The sequence below is a fragment of the Anomaloglossus baeobatrachus genome, chromosome 5, assembly GCF_048569485.1.
Source record: "Anomaloglossus baeobatrachus isolate aAnoBae1 chromosome 5, aAnoBae1.hap1, whole genome shotgun sequence".
Taxonomy (NCBI): Eukaryota; Metazoa; Chordata; class Amphibia; order Anura; family Aromobatidae; genus Anomaloglossus; species Anomaloglossus baeobatrachus.
The window spans coordinates 461,510,552-461,532,099 of NC_134357.1; positions in this window are offsets into that span (position 1 = coordinate 461,510,552).

A 21,548-nucleotide genomic window follows, 5' to 3' on the forward strand; every position below is an offset into this window, starting at 1 on the left:
ATCATTATGCCCCTGGATCTACGCATGCTTTTTCCCCAGCACTACTTTGTTGAAGAGCTGAAGACCTGCAAATCACCAGAGAGTCACACTGCGATAATGGAGGCAGGTGACTGAATAATCACTGACCTGTAGAAGAAACAGAGGAGGCGGAGGGGTGGACAAGCAGAAGAAAACCCTACCTTTAAGTCCCGCCCAATGTACAGTTTACATCATGAAAATGAAAACTTTAAAGGAAAATTATTCAACAACAACAAATTGGATTCCTTCACTGCTGGTATCCATGTAAGGCTGCTTTCACACATCCGGTTTGAGCCGTGCGGCTCAATCCGGCTGTGAAACCTATGCAACGAATGCAGTGAAAACACCACATCCTTTGCATAAGTTTTTTACATGCAACCCGTCCGGTTTTTGCCGCTTGCGGCATGCTACTGAGCATGCGCAGTGGCAAAAACCGTATGCGGCGGCCGGATGCGGTTTTTGCCGCATCGCGCCACATCCGGCATCTATAGGGATGCATTGAGAAAAGCGCCGCATCGGCCGGATGCGGCGCGATGCGTTTTTTTTTTGCCGCACAAAAAAAGGTGCCAGGCAACGTTCCATCCGGCTGCCGCATCGGCTAAATCTGCCGCATGCGGCAAAAACCGGACCGAACGCAAGGCACAATGCGGCACTAATGAAAGTCTTTGCAGGAAAGACGCAACCGGCAGCAAAAAAAAAACGGTTGTGTTTTTCCTGCAAAGTGCCGGATTGTGCCGCATAGCAAAAAACGGAGGTGTGAAAGCAGCCTAAGCAGTATCACAGCACCATTATGGCTATTTCTTTGCTTTATAGTGCTAAATCCTGCTGACAGGTTCTCTTTAAATAACATAAACACAAGGCAGCTACAGCAATGAGGTGAGATGAGCATCTTGCCTCAGAGACCATTCTGACGTGTTTCTTAACCCCTTCATGACATATATTAACGTCATATGTGGTATCCCTGCCTTTGATGCGGGATCACATGCAGGGAGCCAAGGGGTCTCTGTGCCACAATACATTTCAGTTTAATGTGCATCCTCCATCCCTGCTCCTTCTTGTAATAATGTCTCCCATCCTAGGTCTCTTCCTGTAATAATGTTTCCCATCCTGAACTCCTGAGCTCCTCCCAGTTAAAATATTCCCCATCCTAGGCCCTTTTCAGTAATAATGTCATTTGTTCGTGCCCCTTCTTGTAATAATGTCTCCTATTCCTGAACTCCTTCCTGTAATAATGTCCTCCATCCCTGCTCCTTCCTGTAATAATGTCTCCCATCCTGGGCCCTTTCCTGTAATCAAGCTTCCCATCCTGGACTCTATCCAGTTAAAATGGACCTTTTCCTAGGCCCCTTGCATTAATAATAATGTCACCCATCCTGGGCTTCTTCCTGGCATAATGTGTCCTATCTTGGACATCTTCTTTTATAAAAATCCTCCATCCCGGGCCTCTTCCTGGTATAATGTCTCCCATTCTGGGCCCCTTCAAGTAATCATACTAAAGGATAACTGAAGAGAGCACCAATATGTATATATGTATACAGAGTGCAGCCTTCATCTTCCTTCAAGTAATAATGTCCTCTATCCTGGGCTCCTTCCAAGTATAATCTCCCCCCAACCTGGGACCCTTCTTGGTACAATGGCTCCCATCCTGGGCTCCTTCGTGGTATAATGTCCTATATACTGGGCCCTTTCCTGGTATTGTCTACCCCATCCTGGGCCCTTCCTGGTAAAATGTCCCCTACCCTTGGCTCCTTCCTGGTATAATATCCTCCATCCTAGCCCCTACTTGGTATAATTTCACACAATTTTAAAAATATAAACAATGTTTAGTGTCTTCTTCCATAGCTGGCAAAGGCTGGCAGCTGACATCAGCTTGCTAGTCATGACTGGAGCAAGATGTCACTGCTATGAGCAGGACGTGACAAGCATTCCAACGTCAGCGGTCAGCTTCTTATTGGCCATTGGTGCGTATTGCAGTGCAGGGAGTCAGTGGGTCTATGCGCCGCAATACAATTCAGCTAACTGTGTCTCCTCGGACCTGCGCTCCGCTGAGAAAGGTGGGGGAACTTTTTTGCTCATCAGAAAAAAACTGATTAGATGAATTTTTGATGAAACTCAGATCAAAAACACTTACGATACTCGGACCGATTTTCTCATATGAGAAAATCGCTGACGTGCATGAGCCCTTAGCTTGAATAGCATTAGTTTGCACTTTCTAAAAATTAGACATTTTTTATATAGCTGCCCCAAAGTCATTTGGAAGGTTTAGACCTTTTCATTCTACACATTATAAGGACAGGTTTTCAGCATTTGGATCGAAAGAAGGAGCAAAGATCTTGAAAAGGTGATGACACAAAGTCTATTGGACATTATACAGAACTTCTCATCATACGACAGATAACCTTGCACCCCTCTGAAATCAGCTGGTGGCTGGTCATTGGTTGGGTTCCAGATGTTGAACCCCCAGTTATGATCATGTGACCCCTGATTGACAGGCCAGACTTAAGTAGAATGGGGAAGACCTTTTCTAACTACAACTATTGCTGAGAAATGAAGGAGGTGATCGGTTCCCCCCTGCCGAGCATGTCACACATCTCTATCTCTAATGCTTTTAGTGTCATCTTTGCTGCCGCCGCTCACCTCGCCTGTCTGCCATGCTTCCCTTCTATGTATAAGAGATTTATTAAATTTGATGCACACTCCAGGGAGAGGAATATTGAATAATTGTCAGGTTACACAGCATTATACACACCAGGAATTGTGCGCATGATTTATGCCCCTCTGTGTCATGGATTCAATCACTCCGAGAGGCGTTTCCTGTAAAGCATCTGACACCCTTTATGTGGCGCTGACAACATCAGCGGGGGAGGGGTGATTTTAACCAAGGCTGCACAATTGGTGATATTATTATTTGTGTTTATTCAGTGAGATGTAAACATTTTTTGCATACTTGCTAAAATTGACTGCAGTCACATCCAGAGCTGCATTTATGGCTGCTAAATGGAATCTGTAAGCCGTGAGCAGATAATCGCATAAAGAACATCTGCTTCGAGAAAGATCAATCAAAATCCCAGTAATGCAGATGAGGACACCACCACAGACAGCCCGCGTATGCATTATAGAAAAAAAAGGTGTTTGCCACGTAAAAGAAGAGCTATACATATATAATTACATTATACCACAGTTGCTAACACTAAAACACACTAAACATAGCCAAATATATCATAGAGTATTTGTCACGCTCTCGCCGTCACGGCACCGCTCCTTACCCACTGATCCGGTCCACGTGCCCACCGGTCACGGCTGCCGCTCCCGCTCGTGCTCCCCTGCGTTCTGCTCCTTTGTGTCTGACTCTGAGTTGTCTGGCTCTGATTCTGAGGCCCATGCATGTGTATAGGGCGGGGCCGCGCCCACTCACCTTAACTTATAGGCCCAGCACTCCTGAAGCAGGATATGACATGATACTGGGACTGGGTATATAAGGCTTCCCTTTCCATGTGGGCGGCGCCTGAGCAACGTGTTCCTTGAGCTAGATGGCAGGTCTCTCTGTGCATTGCATCCCAATTAACCCTGTGTCTTCCGCAGCGCCCGTCTGCCGCCCTGACCTGGTCCCAGTGTGCCGATCTCCCAGGAAGTGTCCCGGTGACCGTGTGCTGAGGATTCCGCCATCTCCTATCAGTCGGAACTCGTCACCTGGACTTTGCCCGGCGACCTCAACCTTCACGCCCAGCTGGACCCAGATCCCGTCTGTTGTTGCAACCCGGCACCTGAACCTGATTCCGGCACTGTCTCCTGGAACCCTGTAGCCCCAGAGACTCCGTTCTACCAGTCCCCTGAAGGACGCTGTTCCCGTACCTACTAGTGTTCCGGCTGCCGTGTATTTAGGCCCTCTGGTGGGGCGACCAGACAGTCCCTGTATAGGGGTTAGCTCTTGGTTGCCTCTCCAGGGGAGTCCGGTGCACGGTCCAGAGAATCAACCACCAGGACCTAACAGTATCCCGGTAAGCTATATGCAGATTTTGAGATGCACCCCTCATTTTCCTCCCAAATTTTTGGGAGTAAAAGTGTGTCATATAATCCGAAAAATACGGTATTTTGTTGGGATTTTATGTGATAAAGCAGCACAAAGTAGTAAGTATTTGCAAAGTGTAAAGGAAATGATTCATAGTTTTCTAAATATTTTAAAAATATAAATCTGAAAATTGTGATGTTTGTGGGTGTAAAAAAGTTTATGGTGTATGAATACTTTTTTAAAGGCAGTGTATGTGCCCAACAGTGGCCATAAACATATTGAGTCCCTAGTAGAGATGAGCGGCCCTGTGGAAATTTGAGTTCGGCGGGTGCAGTCGGACTTTATCTAAGGCCGGCGTCACATTTGCAATTGACTCACACGAGTGCAATGTGAGAAAATCTCGCATTGCACTCGAACCAATGTTAATCAATGAGGCAGCTCCGATCTGCTTTTTGGACTGAGAAAAAAAAGCAGCATGCTGCGATTTCTAGAGTGTCTCGTGTGAGTCTCTCCAATGCAAGTCTATGGGTGCGAGAAAAAAACGGATGTCACACGGACCATCCTAGTGACATCCGTTTTTCTAAATACAATTCTATCATGTAGCAGAGAACAATGTAAATGCTCCTGTACATGACTGTAATGACTAATAGCTGCTGAGAAAAAAAACGGATCACATACAGATTGAATATGGATTGCTCATGGACTACTATCATGGGAAAAATCACAGACTTGCATTGCAATTGCATTGCACACGGATCAACACGTGGACAGAGCTCATCCTACTCTCAGGCATGAGAATTGGACCAATTTTTCAATCGCAAGTGTGACGCCGGCCTAAAGTTTCGTTCTGGACCTGGACTTCACCCAAACTTCATTGGAAGTCGCTAATTGGGCAGTTCGGCTCTTCATTCACATACAGCCAGCCATAAACATAGCATTTCTGGGGGGGGTGGAGAGTGCAGGTTGTTTTTTTTTTTACACCATGTGCAGAATTATTAGGCAAATGAGTATTTTGATCACATGATAATTTTTATACATGTTGTCCTACTCCAAGCTGTATAGGCTTGAGAGATCAACTACCAATTAAGTAAATCAGGTGATGTGCATCTCTGTAATGAGGAGGGGTGTGGTGTAATGACATCAACACCCTATAAAAGGTGTGCTTAATTATTAGGTAACTATCTTTCCTTTGGCAAAATGGGTCAGAAGAGTGATTTGACGGGCTCTGAAAAGTCCAAAATTGTGAGATGTCTGGCAGAGGGATGCAGCAGACTTGATATTGCCAATCTTTTGAAGCGCGATCACTGAACAGTCAAGTGTTTCATGGCAAATAGCCAACAGGGTAGCAAGAAGCATGTTGGGCAAAAAAGGCACAAAATAACTGCCCATGAATTGAGGAAAATCAAGCGTGAAGCTGCCAAGATGCCATTTGCCACCAGATGCCATATTTCAGAGCTGCAACATTACTGGAGTATCAAAAAGCACAAGGTGTGCCATAGTCAGGGACATGGCCAAGGTAAGGAAGACTGAAAAACAACCACCTTTGAACAAGAAACAGAAGATAAAATGTCAAGACTGGGCCAAGAAATATCTTAAGACTGATTTTTCAAAGGTTTTATGGACTGATGAAATGAGAGTGACTCTTGATGGGCCAGATGGATGGGCCAGAGGCTGGATCAGTAAAGGGCAGAGAGCTCCACTCCGACTCAGACGCCAGCAAGGTGGATGTGGGGTACTGGTATGGGCTGGTATCATCAAAGATGAACTTGTGGGACGTTTTTGGGTTGAGGATGAAGTGAAGCTCAACTCCCAGACCTACTGTCAGTTTCTGGAAGACAACTTCTTCAAACTGTGGTACAGGAATAAGTCGGTATTGTTCAAGAAAAACATGATTTTCATGCAGGACAATGCTCCATCACAGGCATCCAACTACTCCACAGCGTGGCTGGCCAGTAAAGGTCTAAAAGATGAAAAAATAATGACATGGCCCCCTTGTTCACCTGATCTGAACCCCATAGAGAACCTGTGGTCCCTAAAGTGAGATGGGAATATATTTGGTTTTTATTAAGTTGCCTAATAATTCTGCAGAGTAATAGTTACCTGCAAAAACAGATATCCTCCTAAGATAGCCAAATCTAATAAAAAAAAACACTCCAACTTCCAAAAATATTAAGTCTTTTGCGTTGATTGAGAACATAGTTGTTGATCGATAATTAAAAAAACCTCTAAAATACAACTTGCCTAATAATTCTGCACACAGTATAATTGTACACACTACATCCAATAATGTTGATTTTACCCCCAGTGCTGCAAGTGGCTCGCACTGGACCGAGCATCGGGCATACCCGAGCACAGCGATGTTCGATTAAGTGGTCAGCACACGTACAGCACCTGAACTCCGAATGCTCATCACTAGATACAAGTACCGAGCACCCGAGCATGGTAGTGCTCGCTCATCTCTAGTTACGAGTACCAAGCACCCGAGCATGGTAGTGCTCGCTCATCACTAGTTACAAGTATTGAGCACCCGAGCATGGTAGTGCTCGCTCATCACTAGTTACGAGTACCAGGCACCTGAGCATGCTAGTGCTCGCTCATCACTAGTTGTGAGTACAGAGCACCCGAGCATGATAGTGCTCGCTCATCACTAGTTACGAGTACCGGCACTCGAGCATGGTAGTGCTCACTCATCACTAGTTATGATTGCCAAGCACAGAAACATGGTAGTGCTCACTCATGTCTAGTTACGAGTACCTAGCATGCTAGTGCTTTCTCGTCTCTAGTTATGAGTACTGAGCACCCAAGCATTGCAGTGTTCGCTCATCTCCTGTTACGTGTACCGAGCACTCGAGCATGGTAGTGCTCATTCATCACTAGTTTATTACCGAGCATGGTAGTGCTCGCTCATCTCTAGTTACGAGTACTGAGCACCCGAGCATGGTAGTGCTCGCTCATCACTAGTTATGATTACAGAGCACCCGAGCATGGTAGTGTCGCGCCCTGGGACAGCCGGGCTGCACGGATCCAGCTGGTCCGTGGCTCAAGGGGTACCGGATCCGGGGGCACCGTCAACCAGTTTTAAATGAAAAATAAAAGAAAAAATAAAATAAAAAGTCCGACTACGCCACTCGCGGTTTGTGGCCAGGGATAGTAGGGCCGCCACTGTGGGTTTCCAGTGGGGAAGATGGATGGGGGAAGAGTGGACGGTGGAACCCTCCGCGAGCAGGGCTTTTCCCCAGGGGTAGGTGAAGGGTTAACGTGGAGGCGCAGCGCAAAGTAACAGTCCAGACAGAGAGTGCAGTTTGATTGTCTTTACTTACTGGCTTCACGCCCTGGGGACGTACTGGATCCCAGGTGCGCCCGTGTTCCTGATGGCTGTGCCGGCCAACCTGATGCCACTCTCCACCTGTAGGGTCCTTCCTGGCGTGGAGCACTTGGAGGTCCTTCTGGTGTCTGGGTCCTGCCACAGGCAGCTTGTACTATTTAAGGGAATACATCCCGGTCCCCTCTTTGCTGCTGATGCCTCGGACGTTAGTGGTGGCATATAAGTCCTAAAACCCAGCCGCCTGGCAGAGTTAACAGATGTCTTGAAGTCCTGGTCTGTTCTGGGATCTGCAACCCGTACATGCAAAGTACTGTGAGCCCTGGATGTCCACCCCACGGGATCCCTCTCTCCTTGGAGCTTGCTCTCTCGCTCTCCCAGCTACTTTTCTCCTCTGAGTGGCTGTTCTTTATACTCATGTCTTTGCGGACTCTTTGCTACTTTCCGTGTGTCTCAAGAGTCTGTGGTCTGTCTTGACACCTTTCTTACAACTCCTCTCCAACCTACTACTTCCTCCTCCTCAACTTTTATCCGACTGACTAGCCACACTCCCCAGGTCACTTTCTCCTCCCCCAGGTCTGGTCTCTGCCTCCCAGTTGGCTGCCTGTTAACTAACAGTGTCCAGCCCTGTCATCTGATAGGTGAGGTTCCCAGCCGGGTACAGCGAGTATAAATGTCCTGGTGTGCTAGTGTGTGTGTGTGTGTGATGACTGGCACAGTCATATAGGACCCGAGCTGAAACCTTGTTGTTACCTTCTTTTGTGTCACCTGCTGGTTACCGCAGGGGAGTCACAGTAGTGTTTGCTCATCACTAGTTATGAGTATCGCGCACCCGAGCATGGTAGTGCTCGCTTATCACGAGTTATGAGTACCGAGCACCCAACCATGGTAGTATTCGCTCATCACTAGTTACGAGTACGGAGCACCCTAGCATGGTAGTGCTCGCTCATCCCTAGTTACGAGTACCGAGCACCCGAGCATAGTAGTGCTCACTCATCATTAGTTATGAGTACTGAGCACCCGAGCATGGTAGTGCTCGCTCATCACTAGTTATGATTACAGAGCACCAGATCATGGTAGTGTTCGCTCATCACTAGTTACGAGTACCAAGCACCCGAACATGGTAGTACTCATGTAGCGCCCGTGAGACCCTCAGTGCACTACAGGGAACTACATCCTCTTGGGGATAAAAAAAGAGAAAAAAAGGAACCAGCACGATCTGAAATTGGCATGCATCATATAAAAAGTGAAAATTCACAGATTTATTCCAACTGTACTATAATAAAAAAATGAGATTTTTAGCAAATAATTGATCAATTTTTTGAGCCACCCCTGCCAACGTCACGGCAAATCTCAATAGGGGGGTCCTACTCTACATTCTGTATTTCATGTGCCATGCGGCCTCCTAGATAAAGTTAAAAGCAGAACCATAATGGAGCACACATACCTGTAACCTGTATATAGCTGCTTCCATGTTGCAAAAAAGGCAATTGTGGATAGAGACCAGCCCAGGTCCCAGCATGTGGAGCAAGCTCTACACATACCAGGACTATATCAGAACTGATCCTCCCAGTGCCAAACAGCAACCATTGATAAAGGCGGACCAGGTCCAAGAATGGTGCTTAATTAGCATTGCCTGTGGAAAGGGGTGAGGTAACTGAATCTGAACAGCTACCAACAGGAGGAATACATTGCAAACCAAAATCAGGCGTGCATGGTATAGTGATGGTCAGTCACCAGAATTGTAGCATAACATGATCAATTTTTTGTTAAAAATCTCATTTGTTTCATTATAGTACAGTTGGAATAAATCTGGGAATTTTCACTTTTTATATAATGCATGCCAATTTCAGATCGTGCTGGCTCCTCTCTCTCTCTGTTTGGTCGTAGTTATGCTACAAATTCTGGTGGCCGGTCACCACCATGCTATGCACGCCTGATTTTGGTTTGCAATGTATTCCTCCTGTTGGTAGCTGTTCAGATTCAGTTACCTCACCCCTTTCCACAGGCAATGCTAATTAAGCACCATCTTGGATCTGGTCCGCCTTTATCAATGGTTGCAGTCTGGCACTGGGAGGGTCAGTTCTGATATAGTCCTGGTATGTGTAGAGCTTGCTCCACATGCTGGGACCTGGGCTGGTCTCTATCCACAATTGCCTCTTTTGCAACATAGAAGCGGTTATATATACAGGTTACAGGTATGTGTGCTCCATTATGGTTCTGCTTTTAACTTTATCTAGGAGGCCGCATGGCACATGAAATACAGAATATAGAGTAGGACCCCCCTATTGAGATTTGCCGTGACGTTGGCAGGGGTGGCTCAAAAAATTGATCAATTATTTGCTAAAAATCTCATTTTTTTCATTATAGTACAGTTGGAATAAATCTGGGAATTTTCACTTTTTATATAATGCATGCCATTTTCAGATCGTGCTGGCTCCCCTCTCTCATCCTCTTGGGGATGCAGGATCTACCCCCTGGAACCTGGAGGAGGTGCTGATTCCACCAAATCACAATCTAAATCCTAGTTCTCCTCTCCACACTGGGCATAGAGGGTTAACCATGTAAGGGGATGGTCGCCATGGGAATGAGTCCCTGGGTATAGCCAGCCTGGTGGGAGGGGTCAGCGGTCAGTCTGGAGGAGAGTAGAGTTGAGAGTTGGGAGCACACAAGAGAGGTGTGCGGACGTCTCTGAGCTGGGTCCATGTAACAGTGACCCTGGGGGAATGGGAGAGAGATCGCCAGAATGGGTACCAAGATACCGCTGGGACTGGAGTACGAACGGGGGACAGGACCCTAGGTGAAGCAGAAGTTTTAGACTGTTTGTCAAATATCTGCCCGGTGAGGAAACCTCCACCAACTTCACTGAACCAAAAAATCTGGGGGCATCAGCAGTTAACTAGAATCAGGGTTCGGACACTTACCTCCCCGCAGGGTCTGCACTGCCCGCCGTACGGAGAAGGAGACTGTATCCCAAAAGGAACAGTCGGGGTACCCAAATGCTCCACGCTACGAGGACTCAATCTACAGAGAGTGCTGGGGACAGAGCAACCTGGGTCACTACATTGGCACTGGTTCTCCTGGGACCTGAACCAGCAACCCCTGGGTCCACAGTGAGCAGAGACTGTTAAAGACAACCTGATGTGGTCTCCATTATTGCCCCATTATATCTCCCAGGCACAGCCCTACCTGCGGAAAGCCTACCATCACAGCTGCCACTACCACCAGCCCTGGGGGTTCCCACATTGAGCAGCGGCGGTTCTCCATCCTTAACCGCAACCAGCAGGTGGCGTCACATGACAAAAACTCTTATTTCCCCTGTAAATACCCCCCATTAACAAAAGGGGCCCAGAGCACAGGACCGGGAAACGGCCACCAGAGTGACATTCCCATTTGTTACCACCCGGGACCGAGTACCCCCTTCTCTGGGTGCTACACTCATTCATCACTAGTTATGAGTACTAACATGTAATCTCAACCCTATTTTAAAATGTGCAATTTTTATTAAAATTCATTAAAATGTACCCACAAACAGACACACAAACAAATAAATGAGAATGGATCACGATATCCTTGTAAATAACCAAGGAGTTTTATATACACACTCACTTTAGGAAAGGGAAGGGAAACTAATATAGCCCTATAAGGGTAGTGTATCCCTACCTAACAACGGAGGGTATGACACCATAAGTTACCGGGCGCCCCCGTTCCACATCGGCTCTCCCTCTCCCTGACCCTGATATAGGGATGGGATGGAAAGCCCTATAGTGGTGCTTGCACAGTACAATATATATGAGTTCCCAAATGGTAATACTCCTCCCTGTATTGTTTTCCTTAGATCAAGAAGGTATCAATTTACTGATCTATAACCAGGAATTCCTATTCATGATACTAGCACTGTACAAGACGTATAGACTTCTATTCCTAATAAATTATCTTTATGCAAGGTAGTGATCCATAAGAGTTATTTACAACCACATATGTTACAGGGTGGTATACCCCACAAGTATATTATAGTCACCTAGAGTCATATCACAAGTGGCTCAGATAATCTCCCCATTATACCCCAGGAGCTGAAAGAAAAATGGGATACAGACACCCCTGCAAATTACTGCAAAATAGGAAAGGTTGCTCCAATCATATTCTATATAATATAGTATAACAGGGAGAAAAGATGAATTACTTCCCTGAGAAGCAGGAATCCAGGCCTGCCAGGCCTCAACGCGTTTCTCCTCTCCCTTTAGAGGTTCATCAGGAGGCTAAGGGGAGACGGCAGCGGGTCCTGTTCAATAACAATCCATGGCTGTAAGCTATGTGGATTGTTATTGAACAGGACCCGCTGCCGTCTCCCCTTAGCCTCCTGATGAACCTCTAAAGGGAGAGGAGAAACGCGTTGAGGCCTGGATTCCTGCTTCTCAGGGAAGTAATTCATCTTTTCTCCCTGTTATACTATATTATATAGAATATGATTGGAGCAACCTTTCCTATTTTGCAGTAATTTGCAGGGGTGTCTGTATCCCATTTTTCTTTCAGCTCCTGGGGTATAATGGGGAGATTATCTGAGCCCCTTGTGATATGACTCTAGGGGACTATAATATACTTGTGGGGTATACCACCCTGTAACATATGTGGTTGTAAATAATTCTTATGGATCACTACCTTGCATAAAGATAATTTATTAGGAATAGAAGTCTATACGTCTTGTACAGTGCTAGTATCATGAATAGGAATTCCTGGTTATAGATCAGTAAATTGATACCTTCTTGATCTAAGGAAAACAATACAGGGAGGAGTATTACCATTTGGGAACTCATATATATTGTACTGTGCAAGCACCACTATAGGGCTTTCCATCCCATCCCTATATCAGGGTCAGGGAGAGGGAGAGCCGACGTGGAACGGGGGCGCCCGGTAACTTATGGTGTCATACCCTCCGTTGTTAGGTAGGGATACACTACCCTTATAGGGCTATATTAGTTTCCCTTTCCTTTCCTAAAGTGAGTGTGTATATAAAACTCCTTGGTTATTTACAAGGATATCGTGATCCATTCTCATTTATATGTTTGTGTGTACATTTTAATGAATATTAATAAAAATTGCACATTTTAAAATAGGGTTGAGATTACATGTTAGTCCCTTTTTGAGCACTCTACCCATCTATTTAACTCTGTTAGTTCCTAGATATGAGTACCCAGCACCCAGGCATGGTAGTGCTCGCTCATCACTAGTTACGAATACTGAACACCTGAGCATGGTAGTGCGCGCTCATCACTAGATGTGTCCTGTATACAGTTGTATCCAGCAGGCCAGGCAATGCTGGATACAACAGCTGCACAAACCTCTCTGGTATTTTGCTACAATGTATCAGTCTAGAGTTCTGTCTGTTAACGTCACAATCATTGTTTAAACTGGATACAAAAGTATTTTCCTGGCAGCTTGGAGCAGAACTTGCAGGTACAGGATTACTGCCTCTGACTGTAAACCATTGTCTCATTCATTGACAGCAAGTAGAGGAGGTCTTGAAATGTGATAATAGGAGCTGAAACCTAGGGTTAAAAAAGTTACAGAAAAGATAAAACATTGTAGAACTTTCCATTCATACAAAGCTTGAACTTTATAAAAAGCCCTTTTAATAAATCCAATTAATATTATTTTTTTTATACAAAATAATACATAATTAAATATTTAATAAATAAAGAAAATATAATAAACTGAGGAAAAAAATCTAACAACAGTTTTTTTAAAAAAAAGATATATTTTTATTAGTCTCCAATCCAAAAGATGGTAGAGGAAAAGTTAATTAGCCAAGGTAAAGAGGGTTAATGGCGGCTGCAGACATTCCTTACAATCCGTTCACTTCCCCTTGATACATTTTTTTTCCACTACACAAAACGTATAGATCCTGATATATCACAGACTGGGAAGAAAAAGTCATAAAGCAAAGAAAAAAATAATGAAATGAAGCAAATGTCTGGCAGGCGCGCGGTTAAGCGTTAGCATTCGGACAATCTGCACTGGAGATTAACATTGTTCGGGGCTTTTCTGGCTCCGGCTCTGTTTTAAGTTAATAATTCTTCCACTTACGGTGATGTATCGATCCCCAGCGAGACGCTGCATGGGCCAACCCAGGTGCAGCAGTAACAGCCGATGTGAATAGAAACATTTCCTTTAGACAAACTATCCCACAGGGCTTATAAATAGAAAATGGACGTTACAATGAAAAGCCAGGCGGCGATGGGGCCGGATACTGAGCGGCAGCCGAAACATTCAACTCTGAAAAATGCCCCCCCTCCCAGTCACGAGCCACAAATAGATGAAATGAGGAGCAGTAGATCAGTGTTTGCAGTCATTATCTCTACCTCGGCCGCACTTTGTATCGGTGACAGCGAGAAAAAGGGACAGTGGAGACTAAAGTGCCCGGCGCAGTTTATCAGCGGGAATCTAATATGTTCCATAAGTAGGCAAGTGAAAATCAATATTTCATTACCAAATTGTTAGTCGGGATGAAGAAGAATGTCCGCAGCCTTTTTACCGGTTGTGAGGATAGAAAGGGTGAGAGCAGGCGGCTGTATCAGTGATGGAAGGACCTGCAGGGGAATTATCCAGGTGGCAAAAAGTAACACATCCGTCACTGGGGACTCAATCAATTACAATGTGTCGCAAAGAAGGAAGATTCCTGATAGATAGAAGTCCTTGAACATCCCCTTCCTGGGAAAACTATAAATATGGCACCAGGGCCGGCTCCAGGTTTTTGTGGGCCCCTGGCGGAAGAGTCCTGGTGGGCCCCATCCACAAGCAGACACACACATACGTACACATACATATACATATTTAAAGACAAACTCACAAAAATGCGTATAGAACTGACATATCTATACAGTCATATACACTGACATACATAGATACACATCATACATGCATACAGACACACACAACACAACTCTGCTAGATACATACATACATACACACATACACACATAGCTCTGCTACATACATACACACATAGCACTGCTACATACACACATAGCTCTGCTACATACATACACACATAGCTCTGCTACATACATACACACATAGCTCTGCTGCATACATACACACATAGCTCTGCTACATACACGCATAGCTCTGTTACATACATACATAGCTCTGCTACATACATACACACATAGCTCTGCTACATACATACACACATAGCTCTGCTGCATACATACACACATAGCTCTGCTACATACACGCATAGCTCTGTTACATACATACATAGCTCTGCTACATACATACACACATAGCTCTGCTACATACATACACACATAGCTCTGCTGCATACATACACACATAGCTCTGCTACATACACGCATAGCTCTGTTACATACATACATAGCTCTGCTACATACATACACACATAGCTCTGCTAAATACATGCACACATAGCTCTGCTGCATACATACACACATAGCTCTGCTGCATACATACACACATAGCTCTGCTACATACACGCATAGCTCTGCTACATACATACATAGCTCTGCTACATACATACACACAGCTCTGCTACATACATACACACATAGCTCTGCTACATACATACACACATAGCTCTGCTGCATACATACACACATAGCTCTGCTGCATACATACACACATAGCTCTGCTACATACATAGCGCTGCTACATACATACATCAATCTGCTACATTCATACACATAGCTCTGCTACATACAGACACACATAGCTCTGCTGCATACATACAGACACACACGTGGCTCTGAGGGGCCCACACACGCGGCTCTGGGGGGCCCACACACAGCTCCAGGGGCCAGCACATACAGCACTGGGGGGGCAGGGCATACACCTAAGGGGGGAGAAGCCCATACAGCTCACCAGGGCCCATAAATCGGGGGGCGGGGAGGGCACATACCGCTCAGGTCACGGTGGAGAGGGGGCCCAGACAGTGCCGGAGAGAAGAACTGTGCTGGGGGTCGCTGGTTGGCACTGCAACTCCTTCATCTGTGGGACTGATCAGGCCGGTCGGTAGCTCCGCCCACAGATGAAGTTCAAACCAGGAAGTCTGTGCGCCTTAATGGTACGGCGCTGCAGATTCCTGCCGAGGACTGCGGTCCCCGGAACTCGGCCCGGGGGCAGCAGAACTAAGGCGAGGTGGCCCCGGCCAAGGGGCAGCAGAACTGACGAGGCCGAGTGGGCCCCCGGCTCTCCAGGGCCCCGGCATTTGCCCAGGTATGCCACGTGCTGACGCCGGCCCTGTATGGCACCATTGCAGCTTCTGTTGGCAAGCCAGGCTATAACCTTGTATGATAATGTTACGGAGGCCATATTGGATGAGACCCAGCAGTGATGTAACCTGAAGCTTATGGGCCCCAATACAATATGTCCCACAATATGTCGCACAAAGATCACTCCCAGTCCCTTTATATACCATCTACTTCCAGCAGAGGGTGCAGGTTATTCTCTTTGCCATTGAATACTAGGACTGGAGGTGGAAGGAGTGCTGGAGTCTTTGCTGTTGGGTGTGGTGTAGGCTGCAGTACTGTTGCCTGACTGCAGCCTAGTTGTTAGGCAACAGTACTGCAGCCTACACCGCAGCCTAGTTGTCAGAATCAGTCTGTTGTTTTCCCCCAAGTCTGTCTTACATTCCCTTCGTGTGTTGTTTTACTGTCGGTGGGACCAGTGATCCTTACCTTCTCACTCACTAGCCTGGGCTAACTGCAGGGTTTCTCAGGGCCTCAGGTTCCTGCTTGGCGACAGGTGAAGAACCTGTATCGGATTGGCTAGGAGTACAGGGTACAGCAGCAGGTAAGTAGAGGAGGTGTTCATCTTACCTTTCACTAGCATCAGGGCCCACCTTGTTAATGTGTCCCCATTGTACCCCTTGTTTGTCTTGGTAAAACCCCGTCCGTTGTGTGGGTTACCTCATGCTTGACCTTCCCTAAGTCCATGTCGTGACAATGACTCAAAACCCTACTTGTTATTCTGAGAGGAAGAAAGTCACTACATTTTCTTTAAAGATACTCACATGAAAAAGAGCACCACCATTGTTCAAGAGCCGTGTCTGGTATTGCAACACTGTTGAATATGAATTAATAAGGATTAGCTGCAATACCAGGCACAGCAAGTGGCATAGGGTGCGGCTCTTTGTTTACGCAAGTGACTGTTCATTTCAAGCAAATTCTTCAAGTCTTTCATGGTGTCCTCAGCTTGAAATGCTTTAAAATGGTGTCTATTATTCGGACAACCCCTTCTTAATCATCTTTTGTACCAGTGACTTTCTAGCAATGTCGGCAATAGCTCTCTCCCGATTGTCCCAAAAGCCCTAGAGGCAATCATTGGAACTTACCCTCCTTCTGACATAATGACATCAGGAGGGCGTGAGAGTAACCCCAGTCCTCATCTCCCCTGGATGCCAGTTATATTTGGAGAGGAAGCGAGCCATTGAGATCATGTGACAGCCGCGGGAGAGATGGTGCCGACATTGCTAGAACTAATGATGAAAGAGCGTGCTCACTACAGCTCGTTACTCAATCGGGCCATGAGCATCTGAGTTTGAAGATGCTTAAGTTTCCCCTTTGACTTCCATTTTACTCACTACTTAAGTCTCGTCAGAGAAACCTGATGCTCAATCGAGTAAAGAGCAGTGGCGAGCACGCTCATCACTAGAACGTACAGTGCCGACACCTCAGATGAGTATAGCTCTTAATATTTTAAACATACTGATTGAGAAGTGGCTGTCCGAAGAGTGGACAACCCATTTAAAGTGACCCTCCACCCTGGGACTGAAAACCGACTATGCATTTCTCATTAAGTGCACTCCCCATGCCAGTGTAGTGGCCATCTTGGAAGCAAGAATAAATTGAATGCTGACCTGACCAGAGGAGACATAATGGCATATGGAGGTCACCAGAAATGATGACTGTACCTTAGAAATGTATAGGCACTTTTCTGCCCCAAGATGGCGGGTTACTTTAAATGAAAATTGTACTAAACAATGCAAAAACAGAAAAGTAGAAAGGAGCTAAATCAAATGAATTTTTATGACAAACATTTCTCATCAATATTTTCACCCCCCAAATCTCTAATAAACAGAATTTAAGCAAAAAAAAAACAAACAACTTGTCTCATCTCCCCTTAGTGTCTTTATAGGCTCCACATCTGCTCATTATAGAGGCTTCATACTGTGTATTCTCTGTGACAGACTGGTCCCTACAATGTGACATTGTGACAACTAAGCTCCGCCCCAAACTCCAGAACGTGAGAGAAATAATCCATCATAGCACCTAATTAAACTAGAAAATGAGGGTCTGTAGGTTTCCATTTATAAATGTAATGACTGATTGCCATTTCTCTATTACAGAAGTCATTAGTGATACATTATGGGATGAATGGAAAATTCCTTTAAAGGGAATCTGTCACCAGGTTTTTGCTATAAAATCTGAGAGCAGCATAATGTAGGAACAGAGGCCATAATTCCAAGTATGTCTCACTTACTGGCCTGTGTGTCTTTGTTTCAATAACATCAGTATTTTTCAGCACATTATCACTACAGGACTAGGTGCTTTGTGCCATGTAATCCTCCTACTCTATAACTCATCCCTCACTACTGATTGGCTGCTTTCTGACTATACACAGAAATCTGCCATTCAGTGATGTGGGCGGGATTATACAGGGTTCAGCATTTAGAGAACTGTAGGAGAAAAAGCTTTAATTTTATCAAAACCGCAGCAAGCAGCCCTGTAAGTGATTCATGTGCCAATAACTCTGCAATCATTCAACATATTCCAGCATTTTGAAATAGTTTTTTTTTCATGACACATTATATTTCACGATATTGGTAAATTTAGATCGATATGTTTTGCATTTATTTATAAAAATATCAGAAATTTGACACGCATTTCTCAAAATTTGCAATTTTCAAACTTTGAATAAATTTCCCTTTAATCCAGATAGTCACACCTCACAAAATAGTTCATAGATAACATTTACCTCATGTCTGCTTCATAACATCAGCACCATCTGTAAAATGTTCTTTTATTTTATTAGGATATCAGAAGCTTTAACCACTTCTTGACCGCTGACGTACTGATATGTTCCCTGCCTTGATGCTGGCTCACACACTGAGCCCGCATCTTTCCCTGCACATGTCGGCTAATCGGATCAGAGCCACCTGCACCTGTTAACTAGTTAAATCGTCAGCTTTAAGTCCCCTAACAAAACTAGCAAAAACAAAAAAAAGTGAAAAAGAAAGTTTGAAAACATTAAAAAAATGTAAAAAAGCACAAAATTTCAAATCACCCCCCTTGAAAATATTTAACTTCACCAAGTTCAAAAATGTCGGATCTATCAAAATATGAAGTAAATTACAGTGGAACCTCGGTTTACGAGTAACTTGGTGTGCGAGTATTTCACTATACGAGCAAAGTTTGCTGTAAATTCGTAACTCAGTTTACGAGCAATCTTTGCTGTACGAGCAAATACTCACCGCACACACTTCCGGTTCCGTACTTTCGCCACGCTCGACCCGCTCTTGCAGTACGCATAAACACACACAAACACACACACACTATGCTCACCTTACCCTCCGTTTTCCTCGACGGCCTCCTGGTTCTTGTAGTCCCAGGTATGTGTATCCGGTAACCATCACGACGATGCAGGAGCTTCCGCTGTCAGCCGCTTCTCAAAGGCAGCGCACTGCCCAATCAGAGGCAAGAGACTCCTGCGTATGACATCTGCTGTTGAAGCGCTGACTGCGGAAGCTCCTGCATTGGTCGCGATGGTTCCTGGATACACATACTGTACTTGCGGACTACAAGAACCAGGAGGCCGCCGAGGGAACGGTAAGGTGAGCATAATATATGTGTGTGTGTGTGTTTGTGCGTGTTTGTGCGTGTGTGGAATGGCACAATAGGGGATCAAGATGGGACACTGCACAAATTGTGGAACGAATTGTCTGAGCTTCCATTATTTCCTATGGGAAATTTTGCTTTGCTAGACGAGTAACTTAGTTTACAAGCACACTCCCAGAACAGATTGTTCTCGTAAACTAAGGTTCCACTGTAATCTAATCGGTAAAGGGCATAATGAGATAAAAAAATCAAAATGCCAAAATTACATTATTTTGGGTCGTTGCAACAAAACGCAATAACAGGTGATCAAAACATCACATCTACAGCAAAATGGTATAATTAAAAAGTCAGCTCAGGACACAAAAAATAAGCCATCACACAGCCCCAGATTCCGGAAAATGAGAAAGCTATGAGTCTCGGAAAATGGCGGCAAAAGTGTCTTTTTCTTTACACATTTCTTATTTTTTTTTTTCACCACCTATATATAAAAAAAAAAAACAACTATACACGTTTGGTATCTACGAACTCATACTGACCTAGGGAATCATGCTGCCAGGTCAGTTTTACCATCTAGTGAACATGATAAATAAAAAAAAACAAGAAACAATTGTGGAATTGCATTTTTTTTTAAATTTCATCACACTTAGAATTTTTTTCCCATTTTCCAATAAATATGTAGCAAAATGAATGGTGTCATTCAAAAGTACAACTCGAACCCGCAAAAAACAAGCCTTCACATGGCTATATTGATGAAAAAATAAAAATGTTATGGCTCTTGGGAGAAGGGGAGGAAAAAATGAAAAAAAAAATCGCTGGGTGGTGAATTAGTTACATTTGTAAAAGTAATTGTTATTTTTTTTCAAGGAAATTTATAAAATTTATTTTTTTAGGGGCCCTCGTTAGTTTTGAAGTGACCTTGGGAGATCTACATATTATAAAAAAAAATAAAGTGATACCATTTTAAAACCAGCGCCCCACAACATATTCAAAACTGTTGTTAGGTAGATTATTAACACTTCAGGTGCTTTTAAAGAATTAATGCAAAGTAACATGGCTGTAAACATTTTTTTAGCTAATTTCTGAACAGGTCGACTCTAAGGCCGGCGTCAATACGGGACGATCTATCATGCGATCGCATGAGCGATCGTACCCGCCCCCGTCATTTGTGCGCCACGGGCAATTTGTTGCCCATGGCACACAAAGTCGTTAAACCCCCGTCACATGCACTTACCTCCCGGACGACGTTACTGTGGGCGGCGAACATCCTCTTCCTGAAGGGGGAGGGACGTTCGGCGTCACAGCGATGTCACACAGCGGCCGGCCAATAGAATCGGAGGGGAGGAGATGAGTGGGACGTAAACATCCCGCCCACCTCCTTCCTTCAGCATTGCCGGCGGGAGCCGCGGGACACAGGTAAGCTGTGTTAATCTTTCCCGGGGTGTCACACGGAGTGATGTGTGCTGCCCCGGGAACGCTGAACAACCGGAGCACAGAAGGAGGACCGACATTTTGAAAATGAACGACATGTCAACGAGTAACGATAAGGTGAGTATTTTTGCTAGTTCACAGTCGTTCGGAGGTGTCACACGGTACGATATGTGAAACGATGCCGGATGTGCGTCACTAATGACGTGACCCCAACGACATATCGCCCGATATATCGTACCGAGTGACGCCGGCATAAGGCCATTATTTGTGGCTCACCTGTAAAAATGCTATTAACTTGCCAATACGGGGTTAATCTGCAGGTTAATAGCATTCTGAACCTGCCCGACTCCTACACATTGAACCCCGCTGCTGGGAGGAAATGAACTTACCGTATTCCTGCTGGCAGCGATCAGATTTCAGTCATCGAAGCGGTTCCGGTGCAGGTTCAGTTACTGCTCTAAGTATGGAGAGCAGCGGCTGTAACCGCGCCCCCCACACTGACTGATAGCTGGCTTTAATGCAGAGCAGCTGTCAGTCAGTGTGGGGGCGTGGTTACAGGGAAAACTCTCCATACACAGATTGGTGACTGAACCCGCCGCTTTGACTTAAACCCACACGCTGCCGGCAGGATTAAAGTTAATTTCCTCCCAGCACAGGGGTTCAATATGCAGGAGCTCAGATTAGGTAGCAAACACCTAGTAACTGATTCTCTGTAAGGATCAGTACAGGATAAGTAATGTAATGTATATACACAGTGACTGCACCAGCAGAACAGTGAGTGCAGCTCTGGAGTATAATACAGGATGTAACTCAGGATCAGTACAGGATAAGTAAGGTAATGTATGTACATAGTGACTGCACCAGCAGAATAGTGAGTGCAGCTCTGGAGTATAATACAGGATGTAACTCAGGACCAGTA